This window comes from Culex quinquefasciatus, chromosome 2 (genome assembly GCF_015732765.1).
Source record: "Culex quinquefasciatus strain JHB chromosome 2, VPISU_Cqui_1.0_pri_paternal, whole genome shotgun sequence".
NCBI lineage: Eukaryota > Metazoa > Arthropoda > Insecta > Diptera > Culicidae > Culex > Culex quinquefasciatus.
In genome coordinates this window covers 201,380,462-201,397,223 of record NC_051862.1, presented here as the reverse complement: position 1 = coordinate 201,397,223, position 16,762 = coordinate 201,380,462, and positions in this window count along the sequence as shown.

Sequence of the window (16,762 nt, the reverse complement as noted above, 5' to 3'; positions counted from 1 at the left end):
TAAACTATTTTATTTTGACAACATTTTTAAATATTTTTTGTAATATCATTTGAAAATAAGATATTTACATCTTCCTGCCAAGATCAACATTGAGATTTGTTTTACTTTTTTTACCTTGAACAATTTGGATGGGAATTGAACTGATATAATTAAAAAATTTTAAAAGGTTTGTGTGAGAAGAATTTGAAATTACAGATTGAAGTTATTAATTTTAGAAGCACGTGAGCTACCAAGGGCGTAAGAGGGTTATATATGAAAAAATATCGTTGAATTTCAACCACTTTTAAATGCTCAAAATTATTTTAATCTATTTATTTTTTTGGGCTTTATACCATATAACTAAAATCATATCATAAAACCATGAAAAACCATTAAAAAACAACTTCGTATCATATGAAATTTACCCAAAGAATGCAACTTTATTTCAAAAACTCGCTCCAAATATTTGAAAACTTTGAGTTGTGATTTCATGAAATAGTGTTTCAAGTTAAAAAGCCCTAGAAATTAGATTTTTAAGGTGAATTCAATGATTATTTAGTTATTCACAAGTTGAATTTTTTGTTTTTTTTTTTTTATTTTAACTTTATGGTCACTGAGACAAATTTAAAAGCAATTTTATGGCTGTGGCACCTTCATTTTCACTATCCAAACACTTTGATTTCAAAAATCCTTCTGAACAAAAATACTAAAAATATTTTCTTTCATTTGGGACGATTTGTAAGATTTAAAAATTAGAAAGTTTATATATTTTTTCAAAGTTGCATGATTTTTTTACAAGCAGTCAAGCCATTAATTGATCCTCACACTCATTTTGACCATTAAAGTTGTTGTTCTATACAATTTCATTGCAGAACATTAATCAGAAACAGGATAAGAATAATTTTCGTTAAATTTCAAATTTCCCGGGAATTCCCGGGAAATTTGTTGAAATTTTCTCGTTTCCCGGGAATTTTGTAACCCCGGGAAATTGGACGCTCTACTTAGAAAACATCAATTTTACTGTTTTTAAACCTTTGCATTGCAATATCTCAGCAACTAAAGGTCGTATCAACAAAGTCCGAAGAAGCAAAATATAGATAATTTTCTCAGCTTTTCAAAAATATTTTTTTCAAAAGTGGGCAAACATGTGCACTAATATTAAAAAATGAAAAACTGCGACTATTTCGAAAAAAGTTACATAAAAATGGCTATAACTTGAAAACGGTGCACTTTATCAAAATTTCACTAGAGTACTTTTTGATTGCAAATTCAATTTTACATCGAAAAATAAGGTTGAAAAATTTTTGCGACCAAAATTTCGATTTTTTGAAAAAATCAGTATTGATTAAAAAATTTATTACTCGGTCAATGATTTTTTGCACAACCTGGAAATTTCTGAAAAGTTGGCATTTTATGTCCTCTAAAACATATCAAAAAAAATAAAAATAGCGTTTTTTGCAAATCATGTTTTAGTGATAAAAAGTTAAATAAAAAAATCACAAAAAAATTTCACCGTGTATCATTTTTTTCAGTGTAGTCTGTATCCATACCTACAACTTTGCCGAAGACACCAAATTGATTAAAAAATTCCTTCAAAATATACAGACTTTTGAATTTTCATACATCATTTTTGTATGGACAGCTGCCAAATTTGTATGGAAAATTATATGGACAAACTAATGATGCAAAATGGCTTCTTTGGGCATACCGAAGGGACCAAAAAAGTTTCAGTCGGATTAAAAAATACAAAAATTAAAATTGAAGAAAAAAGACCGATTTCGTAGATAATTGCTCTGATTATGTAATTCACTCAGTGGATAAAACAAATTTTAATACTTCTTGCTTATTTTTTATTAATATTTAGAACAAAAAGCATTACAATTTGATTTAAAAAATATCACCCCTCGTCGGCTTGGACCAAGAGAAAAAAAACATTAAAATTCGAACTAGATTTACTTAAGCACTATGGCTTGATTAATGTTGTTTGTAGTAATAAAAAAACGAAATATAAAAATCGTATTTTGAGAATCAAAAATATACACAAAACTTTCTCTGTCTGAAACATTGAAAAAATAAAAAAAAAACCATCGGAACATTGAAAAATATTTGCAAGGCTGTTGAAATCTTCAAATCAATATTGTTCACTGACCTAATCACACTCCAGACACACCTCGCGACTCCTTAACATTCGCACTTGGTACTAAATCAAAACGCTGTTATTGTTATTGTTGCTAACACCAAATGCCCCTCAAGTGGGAAATACACACACTCTCACTCACCATTTAACCACCGCCAGCCATTCCTGGGCAGTTCATTTGCAACCCCATCGCCGACGATAGTCATTAATTATTCCACCATTATGGAACTCCAGGCAGGCGTAAATTCGATTTGTAAACAGGCCCCTAATGAGATAATTGATTTCGCGTACATCTATTGGTTATTGTGTTCACCAGTAAGCAGCGGCCACGTGGTCAACGTTCCCCCCACAACAACAGTGGGTTCCACGTGGGCGGTGGCGTGCCATCGCGCCGCCGATCATCGTCATCATTTCATTCGATTTAACCAATCTCTCACTCGCTCGGAGTCTAAAGTCGTTAATATATGACACAATGTGAATATATGTGTGTGTGTAATTGTTCAGTAACAATGCGGTGAATTAATTTCATTAAATCATATTTGCAATCCAGCAGTCCAAACAGTCCATCAGTGCTGCAATCCACCCGCCCACAACGCGCAGTTTATTATGTGTGACGGAGCTGATGAGCTAAATTGACAGAAATTTAAATGAGCCAAACCTGATTGCCATTGACGGGGCCCGGTGCGCGGGAGTCATTGGTTCCCGCTGAATGTAGGTCATATTAAAGGATTAAAATATGCAATAAAATCTCAGAACCGTGATTGATTTGTTTTAAGTCTTACTGAAAGTCAGAATTTACAAAAATGTACTGCACAGTAAAAAAAATGACATCTGAGAATGGAAACAGATTTTGCGTAATAAAAATGTGTAATTTTGCATCGGGAACTGGAAAAATTCTCATAAAATCCGGACGAATTGAACTTTAATTTAAGTAAATTTAATTGATAAAAGCGGTGATATTCAACCATCCAAAATTTCACATTGTTTTACATAGTGAATTTGAAATTCATATGAAGAAAAAACGGAAAATATTTGTTTTACATCCAACGTAATATTAGTTTTGTTTATCCGAGTAAGGGCAAAAAAATAAAAAAAATAATTATTGAAATTACAAGCCAGAATTTGACAGTTCAATGAAAAAAACAATTGTGTTGAAAATTCATTAAACTTCAAAATATTTTTGCATTAACCCAAAAAAAAAATCAAACCATCCACATTAACGACCCTCGGGTCTTTTGTGGTCTCTATTGCAAGTTTCTGCTCGAACCTAAGAGTCCGAAGGCTTGAATGGGGAGAACATCCAAACCTCTTTCGACTCCAAGGAACCTTCCACTCCAGTGTTTGAACTGACGACCTTTGGATTGCGAGTCCAACCGCCGCCAGCGATTCCACCGGAGTAGGCTTGGTTTGGTGTGTTGTTTGTACTTATGGCATGGAGACAACTCCTACACCTGGAATGACTTAACGGCCTAACAACCAAGGCCGGGACCGACATTTTACTTCCTCATTCGATGGAAGGTTGCAGCAGATGGGAATCGCATTAACCCAAACATGCTAAAATACGATTCTAAACGCGGGGGACTGCATTTTAAGTTGGTTTTAGTTGATTGTACACAATTTTCATTGAAAATTTGAACTTTTTTAGAAAAATATTTTTTCTCCCCTGGTTTTTCGAGCCGACCTAAAAATAAAATTTGTACCAGTCTAATGGATATAAAAAAAGTAATCTTTTGCGTTAGAGCTAAGAGTGGTGCAAAATCTGGTACAGGAGTCAGAAGTTTAAAAAATGATTTTTGGAAAAAGAATAAAAAAAATCAAAAATCATTTTTAGATGCAAAATAAAATTTGCAATCGAAATAAACTCTACACATTTTGTGACAAAGCACAAAAATATAATTTTTATGCAATTTAAATTACTAAAAAAGATTTATTTATTTTTTAAATCAGGTTTTTCAATGTTTTTAACTACTCTTAATTTTACAACTTGCAGTACATTGGAATCAATTGGTTCGATTTTCATAGTGATAAATTAAACTTTTAAGAAATTTTCTTATCATTTCTGTAAAGTAATATAGAAATATAAAACGTCTTTTTTGATAATTTTATATTATTTTAAAGCTGAAAATAACTTCAATATTAAATCCTAATAAAATAAACGATGATTTCATTGAAAAATAATTGCTACCAATTTTGGAAAAAAGGTGAAAAAACGTTTTAAAAGACAGTTTCTTTCAATCATTTTTTTTTTTTCATGCAGATAAAATTCCATCTAAGAATATTTCTAAAAAGATTACGTTGAGTGGTTTTAAGCCATCTGAAACATGTTTGATTTTATAATGATCAAAATCTTAGAGAGGTCTTTGCATTTAACATCATGACATTCCTGAAGGAAACGTCTAAGCAAATGTTAAAAACTTTAATTTTAAATGTAAAATAAGAGGAATTAATATATTGCTCTAATTATTTCGAATGTGTGCAAACAGAATTTATTTTATTTTTAATGTTGTTGTTTATTCCAGAAAACTGAAAGAGTTTTGATGCATTCTGAAATTCTGTTGTTATTGTAACCCCAAAAATGAATATACTCAAAAATATTGTTTTCACCAAAAAGATTTGTTCTTTCGACTGCTAAAAAACGGGAATGATTTTTTTTTCAGCTCTATCAAATAGTTAAGATAAATGTTGAATTGAATTGAATGATAAACAATAAATTGAATTTCAAGCCGTTGAAATCAAATATTGAGCTTTACCCTGCAAAGCTGGCCCGTTCCGAAAAATTTGGAACTTGCAAGTGCTTCCATGCTACTTGATTTTACTGAAATGTGTTAAAAAATATTCTTTTTGTAATTTTGGCATTCGATGCCTCTGTGCTCTCTTGTCTAAGCCTGCTGGAATTCTAGTAAGCATTAGAGGGCACAGAGGTATCGATTTGTTGAGAGCTGTAAAATATAAACTAAATTTAAAAAAAAATGCAAAATGTATAGCTATGATAGTCAAAAATCATATTCTAAAAGGCATAAATACTCAATCTCCGATTAAACCAGTCTCATGTCGGGTACTTCCCCCTCATTTTTTAAATTTTTATTATGGCACGTATCGATGTCATTGCCTTTTTGGATCTTTGCTGTGGGCTGGTACTTTACATTCTGTGTGTGAATCACACAAGCTGATCAGATAAAAATGCAAAATGAACGGGGAATTTTAGCTGTAAATAGTATCACTTTTAGGAATTTAATGCAATAGTTTGAATTCAATTTGAACATTTCAAATTGATTGATCTAACGTACATTTGAACAACAATAGAGCTAATCTAAGGAACTAATCAGTTAAAAAAAACACTTACCTTTTTAAAAAAAATCTTTTTCATTTGCAAACATTTATAATGCACATACGATACATATGAAAAATAACAATTGCCGATCATTCCTCAAATAATTTAGCCAAATATTTATTTACAAATTAAAACATCTTTGCAAGCTGTGAATGAAATGGCCCAATTACGGACATCCCCCCGTTTTGGGTTGCATTTTTATTTGGTGGTACTCAGTGTTGATGAAGTCACAACCCGTCCAAGTTTACCTTTCCCATTAGCACCTTGAAGTATGGTGGCGCTGGCAGTGCTGCACTCTCTTTGATCTCTGTGTGTGCGTACGAACGACCTCGAGCGTCCTCGTTTGGGGAATTTGCAGAAATTTGTCACTTTTATTTTCACTCTGTGATGTGTTGCTGCGAGCCGGCCCACCACCATCACCATTTTTATTTTATTTTCTTTCTGACTTTTAAAATGTGTAGTGGTAGGGTAATGACACCTTTCTTGGATCTATGTTATTTATGTTATGTTATTTATAAGCCATAATTTGAGCAAATCCAAAGCAAAGCAATCCACTTAAACGACCCCCGGGTCTTTTGTGGGCTCTGTTGCAAGTTTCTGCTCATTTCTAGGCATCCGAAGGTTATGTGTGATGAGTCACCCAAAATCTCTTTTACGCAAATGGACCGACGTTTTACTTCCCCATCCGATAGAAGGCCAGGAGGATAAGGCGGGAATCGAATCGCGCCCCATAGCATCTTAGGGATCAAATCCATAATTTATAAAAAAAAAGCTGTATTCAAACTCGTACCCTCCGAGCTGAAATGCAGATTGAATTACAGTATGTAAAAAAAAGTATTTACACCCCTTGGGCACTATGCACATATTGTGATGAAACATCTAAACAATTTAAAGTTGACAGAAACCTAGTACTACGTTTTGTTCAGAAACTCATGCCAGACATTTTGCTACAAAAAGCTCATGAAAAGATGATTTCTATAAAAAGTTATATAACAAATACTATTACGAAAATAAAAAAGGTGCAAAAAAAGTTTGTACACCTTTCGAAAAATTAACATAAATAATGTTATTTGTTGACAAATCACCATAAATCCAGTCTCCCAACTTCAAATAGGCATCCTTGACTGATTTATAAAAACTTAAGAAGACTTAAGAATTATGGACCGGTTCGAATGCCGGCGGATTTTCCGACGACGTAATTCCGGGTTGGTACGAAATTCCAACGAAAAATCTATTCAATCGATACAAATACCCCCAAAACGGTGTTATACCCACTCCAAAATGTTTATTTAGCAATTCTATGGTAATATATTGACATTTAGTTGAATTAAAAGTTTGCAAAATTAAGTTTAGATAAGTTTTATATAGAATTTCCAGAGTTATATAAACTTTTATACTAAGTAGTTAGTAAACTTTATATTCAATCCAAATCATTTTTTTAATCAGTCAAGGATGCCTATTTGAAGTTGGGAGACTGGATTTATGGCGATTTGTCAACAAATAACATTATTTATGTTAATTTTTCGAAAGGTGTACAAACTTTTTTTGCACCTTTTTTATTTTCGTAATAGTATTTGTTATATAACTTTTTATAGAAATCATCTTTTCATGAGCTGTTTGTAGCAAAATGTTTGGCATGAGTTTCTGAACAAAACGTAGTACTAGGTTCCTGTCAAACTTTAAATTCTTTACATGTTTCATCACAAAATGTGCATAGTGCTCAAGGGGTGTAAATACTTTTTTTACATACTGTATATTAAATAAATCGTATAACAGTCTCGCGTGCCTGCCGAGTGGAGATGCTATGGGGAGGACTTAAAAACTCGAATACAATAAGAGTAATTTCTCGAGGTTATTTTTGAAACCCAAAGGAAGTCAAAGTTAAACCAAACTCACCTCTCTCTACCTTTCTACCACGAAAAGGTCGCCATACCAGCAGCTCGTGTTCGCCGGTGTGGATTGATCCAGAAAAAAAAATGTTTTATAGCCATCCTCAAAGCCATCCAACCTACAACAAGTGTAACTTTGCCACTTTAACTCTCTAGCGCAGTGGGACTCATTTAAATATATTGGTCTGCGCCGCACCATTCTCTGGTGGTGCAGAAAGGTAATAATTTTCGCTATCACCTTAAGCGGCATTCATCGACACAAGGAGAGATGGAAAAAGAGCCACTTAGCTTTAGTAAGCCTTAGGGTAGCAACAAGTACGCGGAGCAACAAGAAGTGAATACCGTTGGACACAAAGTTATTTTTTTTTTCATTTAACGCAAACACTGGCATAGTTGTCGCGAAGATCTTCAGGCGGTGACTTTTTGCCGGTATTTGTATGCAGCAGCAGCGGTTGCATAATGCCGGTGACTTTATTTAACATTTATTTGGTTAAACCGATCAGAATCGGTTCCTTTTAGAGTAGGTGGATGATATCATCGATTACGGTGACCTGTTTTTGTACAGCTTGAAACGTTTTGAAAGCTGCAACTTTATGTTCAAATAAAGTGTTTCTTAGTTGATCTTTTTTATGCTGAAATTTTCATAAACAATAAGCCACAAAATAAAAAAAGCTTTTAAGAGATTTAGAGTTTTGTTTTTTGTTTGTTTTCACTACCAAAAATAACAGAACTGAAAAACACTGATGTGAGTGTTGAATTTTTCAGCACTAGTATCGAAATGTAATACTTTTCAATATTGTTTTAATTCTAACGGCGAATTGATTTAACACGTGGAAATTCAACTTTAAATCCCATTCAAAGGGTGTTATCCAAAATTGCAAAAAAATATTTAGTTGATGAAATTTTGTCAATTGAATTTTAATTCTTTTTGGAAACATGAACATTCAATTAATAAATTTTGAGGATAAATACAAAGCTGTCTAACTTTCTACTAAAATGACATCAAGCTTATTTATTGCATACTCCGCCCATGACCACGGGTGACCCTGAAACGGTAACCAAAATAAAAAAGACAACAATTTTTACCGCAAGTAAAATTACACAACCTCACTTGTTTGTTTGCCTCCGATCTATGGGCACCACCAAAGTGTGTCCAATCCTGTGTGTCCGTTCGAGTTGAAACCAGAAAATTCAAAGTCACAAACCTCAGCAGCAAAAAAAAAGTGCACCTTCAGCAAAACAAAACATGACGTCACCTTTCATCGAACGGTTTCCAGCTGAGGAGGTTTGTTTATTCAAATGTTTGCAAAACGCGCGCCGCGATGTTTGACCATTATTGTTGCAACTGTTTGAAAGTTTAAATTTTCGGTAAAGCAACAGGTGACTGTTTTTGAGGCGCGCCCACACAACTTTCGATAATCGCAGATTTTGGCCGGTGATATTATTTGTGTTGACACTTAAGTCGGTCAAGCGTCGTCATCGACTGCGGCTTTGAGTGGGGAATTTTACGGTTTCATTGAAAAAATACACACGCATAAATACTCCGCCGATGCGTGCGGACGTGCGTACAAAAACGTGACGTCCGTTTTGGGGCGGATTTGGGTGATTGAACCGATAGGAGTTCTAGTTTTAAGTTTTTTGAAATGTTGGGATACAGTCATCCCACATATTCGGAACACCCACAAATTCGGAACACTTTTGTGATAATTTGTCAATAGCATGCTAAATGCATTTTTTCTGTCGGCCCTACTATTTTTAGGACCTTTATTTAGACATTCTCTTGCTGTTTCACTAGTAAAAGTAGTTTTTTTTTTTAAACAAAAAAATGTATTTCAAGACGAATTTATTCCGAGTAGCAAAACACTGCCCCCAAATTGCCTGTTCCATGATTGTGGGATGTTATTGTGCCTCCCACAATTGTGAAACACCTGAATTTAAGAGATATTTTCACAAAAAAGTTATCAGACCATTCATAAAACATTACTAAGCTTGAGTTTCATTGGTTCCAGTGTGTGAAGTCATTATTTTGTAGAAAATATGTACTCCTGGAGAGAATCAAAGTTTGTTTACATCCGCAAGAAAAAAGTGTTCCGAATTTGTGGATTTCAAGGGTCAATGTTTTTCTTTGAAAACTTGATATAAAATGTTAAAATGTACAGCTGGTCAATACATCAATCCAAAGATCGCAAGAAAAGCTTTCACATGCAGGTGGAAGTAAGTCATTATGTTCAATTATCGATTTTCAATGATTTTTCGAACATTGGCCGATCTGTAAACTGTTTCGAATATGAGGGATGACTGTATGTGGCAAAAAATAGTTTTTTATCTTTTTATCTGTTTTAAATTAAAATGACTCCTAAATGCTTGAATAGTTTTTTTTATAAATGATTTCACGAATGTTTCATATTTTAACATTAAAAATCGGACCATTAGTTTCTGAGATATCGATATAAGAAAATTGTGAGTTGTTTGAGTGAGACTTAGAAAACATCAATTTTCCAGTTTTCAAACCTTTGCATGGCAATATCTCAGTATCTAAGGGTCGTATCAACAAAGTTCAAAAAAGCAAAATATTGAGAATTTTCTCAGCTTTTCAATATTTTTTTTTTTCAAAAATGGGAAAACATGGGCACTAATTTTAAAAGATGAATAACTGCGACTATTTTCAAAAAAGTTACCACTTTATCAAAATTTCAGTAGAGTTCTTTATAATTGCAAATTTGATTTTACATCGATTAATGAAGCTGAAAAATTTGTGCGACCATTATTCCGATTTATTGAAAAATTAGTATTGATTGAAAAATTCATTACTCGGTCAAAGATTTTTTGCCCATTCTGGAAAACCTGAAAAGTTGGTATTTAATGCCCCCTAAATCATATCAGAAAATAAAAAAATAGAAATAGTGTTTTTTGCTAATCAAGTTTTAGTGACAAAAAGTTAAATAAAAAATCACCAAAAAAAATTTTACCGTGTATCATTTTTTCAGTGTAGCCCATATCCATACCTACAACTTTGCCGAAGACACCAAATAATGGCTTCTTTGGGAGTACCGAAGACACCAAAAAAGTTTCAGCCAGATAAAAAAAATAGAAAAAAACGAATGACCGAATCTCAGAGAATTGCTGTAAGTAATCTTATGGTTTTTTTTAAATTTAAAAGTATTTTCTATTTTCTTTCTAATTAAGTAAATCAAGTGTCTTTCATTTTTTGTGGGTGTTTTTCCATTTTTTCAAACTTAAGCAGTTTTCAAAAAATTGCTGAAAAAAAATAGAACAAATATATTTGGAAGCATTTGACACATTGTTGTAGTAAAGCAGCATACCTTAAAAATTGTACTCAAACATGTTTTATGGCATTTTTACCAATGTTTTTTTCCTCCGTGACGGTTCAAAACATTATACACTGTACATCTGTAATTTTATATACTTTTTCAAGGTAATCTATTTTTGTTTTGGAAATATATTTTTGTTTATTTTAATTGATGCTAATTTGAATATTTATTTGAACAATAAATAGTTTCACAGCTTAGCATTCTTGAAGTTGATGCCTGTAAACGCTTCAGTTTCGAAGTAATGATAGATTTGGGCTTCCTGATCATGCTCCAATCGACAGAACTGAATTTTAGTGGATTTCTTGCAAATTAATCAGCAATTCCCCACGAAAACAGCATGGAAAAAACAAAAGTTCTCAGATCGGGCTCAAAATTTTTCTGGGGGTTCCCTGACCGAAATAATTAGACCCGTATTTTGTTTGGCGATTAGGGTGACCTACGCCGTGTTAGGGTGGTCTGAAAAATGGCCATTTTCGTCGATTTTCGCGAAAACCACTTTTTTTGAAAAATCATAACTCTTCGCCATTTTAACCGATTTCAATTGTCTTATACGCAAATCAAAGGTGATAAGTTGGCTTTTCAAAGAAAAATAATAAGATGTTTCAAAAATCTAGGCCAACATATGAAAAGGGCGTATGAAACATTTAAATGCCGTTTTGACGGTGTCTGGACCAAAGAGCCTATGTCTGGAAATATTTTTATCGGATTCCCCGGACATTTTTACATAACATACTAAAAAATGGGAGGCTTCATTCTAATGCAATGGCGCACTACAAATGTTAATAAATGACAAGAAGAGTGCTAGGCGTCATCTAACCTGCGCTAGGGTCTGATTAGACATACTAAAAAATGGGAAAATGACGAAATCGGCAAAAAATCAGCTTTTTTCACTAAAACTGCGATAACTTTAAAATTTGATTTGCGTATAAGACAGTTGAAATCGGTTAAAATGGCGAGGAGTTGATGATGATTTTTCGAAAAAAAGTGGTTTTTGCGAAAATCGACGAAAATTGCCATTTTTCAGACCACCCTAACACGGCGTGGGTCACCCTAATGGCCAAACAAAAAAATTCGGGTGTAATTATTTCGGCCAGGGAACCCCCAGAAAAATTTTGAGCCCGATCTGAGCACTTTTGTTTTTTTATGCTGTTTTCGTGGGGAATTGCTGAATAATAATGTTGTAACTTTCAGGTACAAATGATTCGATTTCATGCTAAGTAAAAAGCCAGGTACCTCCATAGTTTCATTGTAGGACGGAGAAATTCAATGGAGGCGCTTGGTTTCTTAGAATGATTTCATAGAATTTATAACCAAAATTTACATTATTATTCTTTCGCAGGAAGTTCACTGAAATTTAATAATGTCGATTAACGCTTGCTAACGGTTGTCAAATGTATCATACTTAGTTGAAATTGAAGCGTTTACTGACACCAACTTAAAAAAAAGTCGAGTTTTGTTACTAAATTCTAGCATATTTTCTTTCGATTATTCAAGAGAAATTTGCATCGCTTTCAGCAATATTCGAGATCTTAAATATCAATGATTGTCAATGATGGTTCTTAATTTAGGGACCATAAATTATAAATTCAAAGATGGCCTATAGGAAATGATACCTTTTATAGCCTTAAGTGCTGTTTTTTCATCGGTTACTTTTTATGAAACAGAAAAAATGTTCTAATTTCTACCTGTGTGAAACCAAATCGTTCATGTAATGTAAATCCTTTTCAAGATAAAAAAAATTAAACAAATTTTGTAGAGTATCGAACAAGGTATAGAAAGAGTTTGTTAGTATAACTAACAAACACAAAGTATTGACCCAAATGAAAAAAAAAACGATTTTTATCATTTACCAAGCTTTTCTTTCTGTGTTTATTTTGCTTGGAAGATGTTCAGATGATAATATTGAAGATAAAAAAAGTGGATTTTCATGCAAATAAAAACATTTCAATCATTAAAATAATTTGTTCAACGTTGGTTGAAAAACAGAGTCGTTTCCAGTGCTACTCTATCGAGTGAAAACGAAAATGGAAAAAATACCTCAGTAAAAACGATACTTCCAACATATCGTACATCAGATGAACATAGATCAATCTGGGTTGCAAAATGCAATAAACTGCCTTAAACATTACAACACCATTCAGTACAATGACCAAACTTAACCATTTAACATATTTCTTATAAGCATATTGAGCCACAAACCGCTTCATTACAACACACATCTTATACCAACCGACCAACCGGCCAGGAAAACAAACTTTCCAGATTTATTTCACCAATTTCCGATGCAATTTCACGGTGGTTTTCCGCATGATCGGTCATATCTGTGCTCTCGGATCTTGGTTCGGGCCTGGCGACTTTTTGCATCTCATATCGTACAAGATCTCTCCTCAACTGGCACAACGCTTGCGACTCTTGCGACTGTGGACTAATCAGCGGTCAATGGCATTCCACGGTTCGTAACGTGGATCCGATCCGATCCGATCTTGGTGGGTTACAAATTGTTATGCTTCTGAGGTTGTTGTTGTTGACTGCACGATGTTCATACGAGAGAGAGAGCGTTGTGGAGGAGGTGGTAGTGGCGTGTTTTGGTATAACTTTGCGTCAACTAACCGAGAGCGGTGGAAAATACCAGCGTTCGTGCGCGTCACCCCACGGATGACAAACTCCGGATCCGAGACCACGTGAACGAAACATGCTGGCATATTTATGCTCGACAACCGTTACTTGGCTCGATGGCACAGTTCCACGCACAGCAGCTGCTGGTTGCCTGTCGATTTTGGTCAGAGTGCAATGAACGCGTGCGTGGCTTCTCGATGCATCGAATGCAAGTCGTCGGGCTCGTGCTATCTTGCCGCACGTGCATTTTCGACCAAATTGGGTGAAGAACGCGTTTTTTGTGTTGCTTTAATTGCCGCTCATTTGACCTTCACAAATTCCCAACATTACATTTCAATCCTGAGATATTCAACAAAACGTAAAAAAAAACTCCGTGCATTGTTGTAACTCTTCATATGAAAGAAGTTTTGATCCGATCGTGCTATCTTGACACACCCTGAAAATTGCTGCAAGTGCGACAACTGGCCAAAAGAAATTTAGTCAGAAGACGTTTTGACACACAAACAAAACGTATTTGTTATTGTTTACATTGCGTACTATAGTTTTTGTGTATTCAAGGTCAAACATTAAAACGCATTTTCTCGGTACGTTGGAAAGGCGGGTGCGACAAGATAGCACGATCACGTCGACGTGAGCGAGGATCGAATTGAAACGAAACCGTCACATTGCACATTGCAATTTGGATAAAGGTTCCTCACTGATTGGATCGTTGAAGTCACTGGTAAAGAAGACTGGATTTACACTTTTATTAATGCTAATAGAATTAGTGTAGAAAATGTGAGCATTTCTCTACCAAAACCGGAAATTGATTTTATTTGTATTTTTTTATTTGGCTCAAACTTTGTGGGGGCCTTCCCTATGACCAAATAAACTATTTTGTGTGATTGGTCCATACAAGTCTCCATACAATTTTGGCTGCTGTCCATACAAAAATGGTATGTAAATATTCAAACAGCTGTAACTTTTGAGTGAACTATCTGATTTTTTTTTGTGTCTTCGGCAAAGTTATAGGTATCGTTGAGGACTTTTGAGAAAAAAAATTGGTACACGGAAAAAAATGCAAATTTTTTAATCAACTTTTTTTCACTAAAACTCAATTTCCCAAAAAAACGTATTTTTCGATTTTCGAGATTTTCAATTTTCAATTCGGTTTCAATTCGGTTTTATTGGTGAATAATCAAGATACAATGAGTTATTTTGAAGTGCATAACAGAGTTTTGGAGTTCCTTTCAGCTGTGTGTTGCATCATAATCCATTTTGGAACAATTGTTTCTATAACTAAGGCACTAGCAATAGTAAGAAAAAATTAAAAAAAAAAACTTACAGAAATTGCAAAGGAATGGGAATAGAGGAAGAGAAAGCTTAAGAGAAAAGCAGGTTATTTATCCTTTGTAGATGTATTTGATCATCAGTTCCCCAAGGGCCAGAAATTGTTCCGGCAGTTCCGAAACCGCGTCATCATCTCCCCCGCGAGAGCAAAGAACTCCGGCAGGGTGAAGAGATCTTCCCCGGTGACTTCTTGCTGGGCCGTACTGCCGCTACCGGCAGCGACCACGCTGGCGAACGAACGACCCCAACCAGGAGGGAACGCTGAGTTTTCCACTGGAACCGTAAGCTGTCCAGCTGCAGGAACGGCTGCGCTCGTACTTTGCTGAGAAGGGTGGGATGCTGCTGCTTTCTTCTTCCTCTTTTCCTACTCCTCGAGGTAGGCCTTGCGCGCGACGCATCCGCGGTAATTACCGGTATGGTTGCCGTCACAGTTGGCGCACTTAATGCGCGCCTTGGTTTGCTTTGCCTTGTCCCCCAAGTCCGCCTTGCACGGCAGTGCACACTTCTCCGAGAGGTGTGTTTCACCGCACTTCACGCAGCGGGGCGGGAGGTTGCAGTTCCGCGAGCCGTGGCCGAACTTCTGGCAACGGTGGCATTGCGCTACGTCCATTGGGTTTTTGGAGTAAAACCGCCAGTTTACCCAAAAACCGTCCGACGCAGGTCTTGGATTTTGACGGTGCCGCGGTCGAAGTACAACAGGTACAGAGTGTGCGTACCTGTGACTGTTGTCTTGCGCGAGAGCACTTTTATCTCCCGTGGCGTTATTCCGGCACCCGAGAGGTGTCCTTTCAGGTCGGCGATTGGGCGGTCTTGGTAACCCTGCAAGACGACCTTAACAGGGGGCTTCTCTGGGTCGTATGTGTAGAAGTTGAAGTTGCTACGCTTCAGTTCTTCAAGCACCAGGTTGAAATCTTTTCTGCTCAGTGTGATCACTTGCACTGCCGACTTACCGATTTTCAGACAATATCCGAGGCCTTCCAGCAACTCGTCAACATCGTCCGCCAACGTGTCCAAAACAAAAATTAGAGGCGGTCTTCGTTCCGTTAGAGAATTGTTCTTTTTTGACGTCGGCACTTTTTTCCGTGCACGACCATCGTCGTCGTCGTCGTCGTCGTCGTCGGTAGTGATGCTACCGTCGGTGTTGTTGTTGTTGTTTTCTTCGTCGTCGGCGGATGTTGATGTGCCACTGGTCGTGGCACCGGAAGTACCGGAACGGGTTCGCACTGGTGATCTCGGAACATACCCGGGATGTAGTAACTTTTTGTCGATTCCATCTGCGCTCACGCTCCCCTGCGCGATGGCGGCCGACACGGCGTTGGTTTGTTTACCTTTTTGCACACGGCCGGTAGACGAACTTCGCGGGTTTTTCGAGGCCGCACTCGAACTGCCACGGCCACGGCCGGCCTTTGGCATGCTGGAGAAGCAAACTCGCGGATATTCACAATCAATTACGGCGAAAAAATTTGAAAAATCGATGGAGCACTGAGCACTTGACTGCTGCTTGCTCTCGTGCGTACACGGAGGTGTTTTTCGAGATTTTTTTATATGTTTTAGGGGACAAAAATCCGCAACTTTTGAGCCATAGAGAAACATGGTCAAAAAATCTGCCGCCGAGTTATGAATTTTTGAAAAATAGTGATTTTTAGAAAAAATCGAAGTTTCATGCAAAAACAAGTTTGACATAATTTTTTAATGCAAAATTGAATTTGCAATCAAAAAGCACTTTACAGATTTTTTGATAAAGGGTTCCGTTTTTCAAGATATAGCTACTGAAAGTTTGATTTTAGTGAAATATTTGCAGTTTTTCAATTTTTAAAAATAGTGACCATGAGTTACCGTTTCTAAAAATATTTTTTTTGAAATGTTCAGAAAATTTGCTATAAAATTGTCTAAGAGACATTGAAGATTGGACCTCGGGTTGCTGAGATAGAGCCGCTTTAAGAAAAAGAAACACGAAAATTGAAGTTTTCTTAATCTCACCAAAACAACCCACCATTTTCTAATGACCATATCTCAGCAAATAATGGTCAGATTTTCAATTTTAACACATGAAAATTTCGTGAAATTTTCCGATCTTTTCGAAAAAAACATTTTGAAATTTTTTAAATCAAGACTAGCATTTTAAATGGTCGTAATATTCAATGTTTGG